Source organism: Rhagoletis zephyria, unplaced genomic scaffold (genome assembly GCF_001687245.7).
Source record: "Rhagoletis zephyria isolate East Lansing unplaced genomic scaffold, Rhagoletis_zephyria_1.1 Rzeph_scaffold_23463, whole genome shotgun sequence".
Classification (NCBI taxonomy): Eukaryota; Metazoa; Arthropoda; class Insecta; order Diptera; family Tephritidae; genus Rhagoletis; species Rhagoletis zephyria.
Window position 1 is genome coordinate 1 of NW_016180521.1, and position 6,723 is coordinate 6,723.

At 33.6% G+C, this 6,723-nt stretch overlaps 1 long non-coding RNA gene across 1 annotated transcript; it reads right to left on the reverse strand.

Moving 5' to 3' along the window:
* Window positions 1-1,203: 1,203 nt before the first annotated feature.
* On the reverse strand, window positions 1,204-6,050 carry LOC108381705 (uncharacterized). Its single transcript, XR_001849644.1, has 3 exons — window positions 5,898-6,050; window positions 5,071-5,635; window positions 1,204-1,216 (listed from the first exon to the last, which is right to left on the reverse strand). It is a non-coding gene; the product is annotated as an uncharacterized LOC108381705 (long non-coding RNA).
* Between the last annotated feature and the right edge of the window lie 673 nt (window positions 6,051-6,723).

Sequence of the window (6,723 nt, forward strand, 5' to 3'; positions counted from 1 at the left end):
TCGCCAAATACAAAGCGCTGCCAGCTAGAGTTGCAAAACTATCGATAGTATTCAATATTATTTTCAAAACTATCGATATATCGTCGATAGTTTCGTATTTATATGGTTTTCGCTCAATTTTGGCATCAAGATTTCCTTAAAAATATACTTGAAAAGACGTTTGGATAGCCTTGTAAACGACCGGACACGTTTTTTTTTTAATGTTCAGTTAGAAGTAAAGTTATTGAAATTTTGAAATGAATTGAAATAAAAAAAAATTGGGCATTCTGAAATTTTATATTTGTAGTTTTAGATCTCATAAGTCATATATAAGGCTTGCTAAATTAAAATTTTAGAACAAGAAACCTTTTTTTTTTATCTGAAAAGTAATAGCTTTTATTAACCTTTTATTAAATAGTAAATAGTGGTGTGTAGATAATGTTGAAAGTTTTGGTATAAGTTAATTTCTATCAGTTTTTTTACTGGAGTAAACGGATTTATTTAGTATTTAGTGTTTTTACTAGAAGAAGAAAATCAAATATTCGCTATCTAGTTGGGGGTTCTTTCTGAAGCGTCTTTCTTCCGCGTAGCGCCTGGACCGGATCGTAGATTGTTGAAATGATTTTGGTATGACCTTTCCGTTTCCGTCGTTGGATTCGTTTACCAGCTGCTTTGTAAGTCTTCAGAGGCCATCAAGGAAAAGTCAAGCTTTCTCTGCACTGTTTCGATAGCAATAGTCATTGTTATTTTATTTGAACACACTAGTGACCATCATGACGATCTCTGCTTGAAGCGAAAAGTAGTGCGGAAGAAATTGTAATAACACGAACAGTAAACGTTACTGCTGAAAAGTTTATTTTCTTCGCCAGAAATTGACAATTTGATTGAAATGCCCACATTAGTCACTGGGTTACCTCGAAAACATTGAAATGTTAAGTATTTTTAATATAAAGAAAAATTAAATAAAATCAATACAGAAAAGAAAAACCAAACGAAAATGGCAATAGACGTAACTAATGAAGCAAAAAAAAAACACGACAACTAAAAAAATGAAACGAATAATGACAGTGAACGTGTGCAGGAATGCATTGAACCAGACAAGTTGAAGACAGGTGTATGCATGTGCATATGAATGTATGTATATACATTAGGGTGGGAGAAAATGATTTTAATGTTAGGCTCCCACCACTACGATTTTTCTTAATGGAAAAAAGAAAACCCGTATTTTTTTGTAAAACTGCCTCAGAGACCACGTAGTTTTCCAAGTATTTTATATGGACATATTATAGAATTATTGAAAATCAATATTTTTCCCTCGGAAAACACTGTTTATTTTCAGGAGACTTTCAATAATAATTCCCATTTGTTTGTTTTACAATTTTTGAATACTGCTTAACAATATTTTTTGGGTCCTCCATTGCATTTTTTAGGGTTTTTGTGGGACCATAAAAATTATATAATATTAAAAACTGGTTAAATAAACAATTGGGTATTGTTATTGGAGGTTTCCTGAAAAGTAAGTGTTTTTTCACATATAAAATACATGGAAAATATCCTTTTTAAAAACAAAATTTAGAAAATTCCAAGGAGTGAGAGCTTAATATTTGAAACATGTTTTTTTTGGATCACCTTAATATGTATAGTATATATGTATATATCTAAACATACACAAATAAGCTAATCATATGTTCGCTTGTATGTAGTACGTATGTATAAACATATATAAGTAATCGAATGTAGACCAAGTGCGCTGGCTAGTACATGGCAACGACCGACAAGTCGACCAACCAACCAGTCAATCGATCGAACATGTGATGATGATACGAGTACATACCATTATTGTGAGGCAAACTGAGCTTAGTAACATTCACTTTTATGGGGTTAACAAAATAGTGATGTACATGTATATTTACATACATGTATGTATGTATATATGTACATATACATACAGCTATGTATAATAAAAGTAGGCTACGGAAATTAGGTTAGAACTGATATTTGGGTTTAAGTAGAGATTGAATTGGAATGAAACCGTTTAGAGTGGAGCAGCAACGATTTAACCGCAGAAGACGAATAATAAGAAAAAGTTTAGAAGAAAATGAGAATAGCACAGAAAACAATTAATAAAAAAGAAATTATAAAAATGGGCAGCACTCAATTTTGCAAGCTTACAAAATGTCACCGGTGTTGCCAACTCAATGTACTTGAATGAAAACGAGAGTTCTTGGTTATTTGCATAAGCGTGCGAAGGCAAGCGAACCGAGGAAGTGAAACAGCAAATGAAAAGGCATACATACATTCCTATGTACATACATAGTATGTAGGTACATTAGACTGCATCACCAAAAAAAGTTGCGGTTTTCCGCCGGGATTACAAAATTTATTATATTTTAAGACTTCCACCGAAATATTTCTGAAAAATATTCGGATTTACGTGAGCTGGACCGATTGGAATATACCTCCAAAAATGGAGGCTTTTATGAATAAAAATAGTTTTTTAAAGAATTTTTTGGAAAAAAGCCCCTCAGATGACAAAACAGGTTAAGCTTTAAAAATCTACATAAAAATATTCAAACATTTTTTCAAAGGAGTTATAATACGATTTTTTAATGTTGTTTTTTATATTTTTTCAAAGATTTGTTTAAGAAAAACTGGGCCAAAACTATAACGATATAGTCTTGTCAGGTATCAGTGGAAAGATATTTTCATATTTTCTCACCCTTTCTAATTCCTTGAAAAACTCATTCACATCCCAATTTTTTCTTTATCAAATTCCAACACATTTTAATTCAACATGGAATGAGACTCTTTTGTCTTACCTTTCTCTTTCATGCTTTGAATGAGCTTATTTGCAAAGAAATAAAAAGGGTGGGAAAATTCCTTTCCAATGATACCTTATAAGTCTGAATCGGTAAAGTTTAGGCTGAGTTGTTCAAGTTCTTTTTTTTTAACCAGTCTTTGAAATAAGTTCAAGAACAGCATCAAAAATCTCGTTATTGTGATTCCGTTGAAATTTTTTTGAAATATTTCGGTCAAAGTCATTAAAATATAATAGATTTTATAATTCCGGTGGAAAAACAGTACCGATTTTTTTTGTATGGGGGGATGCAGTCTAATGTACATATAACATTTGTTCATACACTTTTTGCGTATGCAAAAGACTTATTTGTTTAGAGTTGACTTCAAGAGGCTGAATAAATAAAAAAATTTAAAAAATATTTCACACGTCTGCAAATATGAAATCTAAATTTACTCATTTACTTTTAACTACTGTTTTAAATTAGCAAAAATTAGCAGCTAACAGAGTTTTTTGACTTGTCGCATTATATCAAAATTGATGGCTTGAATTTATGAGCAACAAATGTCAATACAATAAAAAGTTGGAGACCTAAGCAATAGCTGACAAAATATTAATTCGAGTGGTTGCTAATAATATATAATATTTTGGTGCTTACAATTTTGCTAAAACGACCGGTGTTAAGTAGAAAAAACATTTTCTAATTAAAATGTTGCTTGGAGCAGAGAACCAACCAAGACCCTACGGAGTAGTTCACTTAGGAAAGAATTAGGTTATGTTTTCCTCAACACATGATTTGGTTATAGTTATATGATTTGGTTATAGTTATCGAAACATGTGCTGAGATAAATTTATCCTTATACTCAGAAAAAAGTTAGCTAAATATATTTCTCCCAAAACATGGTTTGGTTATGTAAAAACATATCAACTATTTTCCTCGCACAAAAGAACGCAGCTGCACGAACCCCCAGAACTGCGAGTATGAGTCGATTAGCGCTACATCGTTTCTTCAAAATATCCTGAAAAGGGTGACAGACGCACACATCAATTAAAAAGTAGCGTGTAAAGCATGTAGTAAAAGGTAAAAAAAAATCCATAAGGTTGTTATTCGAATCGAGGTGGCCATTGAGAATATATAATTCGCGTTTGAATATACCCAAGACTTTCGAAAAATGCGAGGACTGACGCAGACAAAACTTCAGCTTACACTTGAGAACAAGATAAGCTAAATGTTTAGCTGCAGAAGTATTTCGACACATTGAGGATTGCCTGAGACCACTGAACCGATCTACGAAGATACGCCACAGGGGAGCGTATTAGCGCTAGCACTACTTTGATCCATAGCGGTCAACGAGTAACTCAAGGAAATGAAAGGAGGTATGCTGAGCTTGCTGCTTATGCAGATGACGGCTTCCTCACAGTAAGCTCATTCATGAGCCAAGCGCTATGAGGTACACACCTTACTGATCGCTCTCTGAGCACATGTGTGTTTCACACGTACACGAACAGCACGCATGTAAAGAATATTTCCTAAGGTCAAGGAGTACTCCAAAATTAACCGAAATACATACATATAAAAAATGTGGTCCAAATAACATTGCGATGCCCTAAAGAAGGACCACATACTCCAGCTCTGCATTACATCAGAGTAGCACAAAACTACTCCAAGGGGTTACTCCATGCAGTACCTACCCGTAGGAAACATAACCCAATAACCATCGTTAAAACACGAACAATAATCGGGTAACAATAAGCCTGTGTAAAGACACGAGTTGGGCCGCTACTACATTACAGAGCAGGGCTCGAATCGTAACATCCGTTCATGGATCGAAAACCATACGAAAGAAAATTACGTGATACGTCAGTCGCATAAGCTGAACGGGATAAAGAGTACGTTCCCGTATATCATAAACCGAAAAATGTGTCTTTATGTGACGAGTAATACGATATCGTATGTGAAGATTCGAGCCCAGAATTTCGTAAGTACTCCAATATGGCACAAATGGACTCCATGTTCCAATGCAGGGTATTAAGTTATGTGTTCGAAATGTTCATACGAGGAAATTCTCAAAAAAAATTGTGGAGGTGTAACGGCATAAATTAGCCATGTTTATATGCTCTTCGCTTTTCACACAGCATCGCACAAATGCAAAAAATAAAAAACAAAATCCACCGAGTATTTTAACCCCATAAGTGAGTTCTTGGGCCTTCTCTCCAAGCGAATTTCTTTGGAAATATTTTTAAATATAAAAAAATTTTAAAGATTTAATGAAGAACTTAATAGTAAAATAAACCATTTTAACTAACCTTTTAAACTTTCAGTGTTATCGTCGCAAATATATTTGGCTTTTGGTTTTTAAAAAACTTTTGCTTTATGGCAATTAAATTTCGACAATGCCACAAGTTAGACTTGTCGTTGAGTTAGGTTGTTGTTTTTATTTTTAAATCGTATAAATTAAACACACACACTTACTCACTGATGTAAGTCACATTTCAAATAGAAAATTTTCGTATTTATTTTGGATTTTTAGTAAATTTGATAATTCGACGGCACAAACATTAGCACCTAGCTGCACACTGATGAATTTTCGAAATAGTATTGCGTTTTGGTCGCTTTGATTAAGTTTATTTATGTTGTTTGCACTTTGTTAATTATGTGCATACGTATGTATATGAGTATATAAAACTTTGTTTGCTTGATTTTCGTATTTCAATTTGTGTGGCTATACTATGCAATATTGCAAACGCACTTTCGCTGTACCTATTTATTTAATTATAATAAGTTTTTTTTTCGTATATATTAGTAGTTATTTAGTATGGCACCAACGCATATAAACTAAACCACACTTCGTCATTTCGCTGTAAGTAAAAAAATGCGCTATTAAAAAATGTTGAATAACATATTCCTACTGCCTATTTTTAAAAATTTATTGTAGAGATTAAAATTTTTTTATTTTTTATTTTTTTATTAACATGTTTTTTAGACGGCAAGTTATTGTGCTTGTAGTTGTGTGTTAGCGTGCGCGCGCATTTCTAGAGCATTTTGCGCACAAGTGTCAGATTTGGAAAAGCCATCCATCAGCCAAAGAAAACTATTTGTCGATTCGCGATTAGTACCTACCCAAAGTAAAACACCAAAATTTTTTTTGTATTGCTTATTTGTTGACAAACTTGCTGGCATTGAACTTGAATTGTCATAAAGTATTACAAATCGTTACCTTAAAGTGAAAAGGTAATAAGTCCATTTTTTAAATTGTTCAGGAGACACGAAAAATCGATGTAATATCGCATTATCTGACATTCTGCATCAAAAACTAAACTCTGAAAGAAAAACTGACTGGGGGCAACTTCCCGATTTTTAAAATTTCTCGTATATTCCATATTTAAAACAGAAAGTGACTCAAATTTGTGCAAAGGGCCCTAGAAAACTGCACACACTGATCAAAAAAATAAATTTAAAAAATTAAATTTTGCGGAGCCGTGAAATCAATAGCCGCGCTTAAAATGTTTTATTCGCACACGCAGTTGAAGTCATTTATTTAATATGTGTAAAGAACTGAACCGCTCAGGAACAATTTACTACAAGAGCGTGCAACTGCTGGCTTATGCCCATAACATCGACATCATCGGTACCAAAAACCGCGAAGTCTGTTCTGCATTTTCCAAGTTGGATAGGGAAGCAAAGCGAATGGGTCTGGTGGTAAACGAGGACAAGACGAAGTATCTCCTGTCATCAAACAAACAGTCAGCACATTCGCGCCTTGGCACCCACGTCACTGTTGACAATTACAATTTCGAGAAAGTAGAGAATTTCGTTTACTCAGCATTGAAATCCAAAGCAGAATCACTCTTGCCAACAAGTGCTACTTTGGACTGAGTAGGCAATTCAGGAGTAAAGTCCTCTCTCGACGTACGAAAACCACGCTCTATAAGTCACTCATCATGCC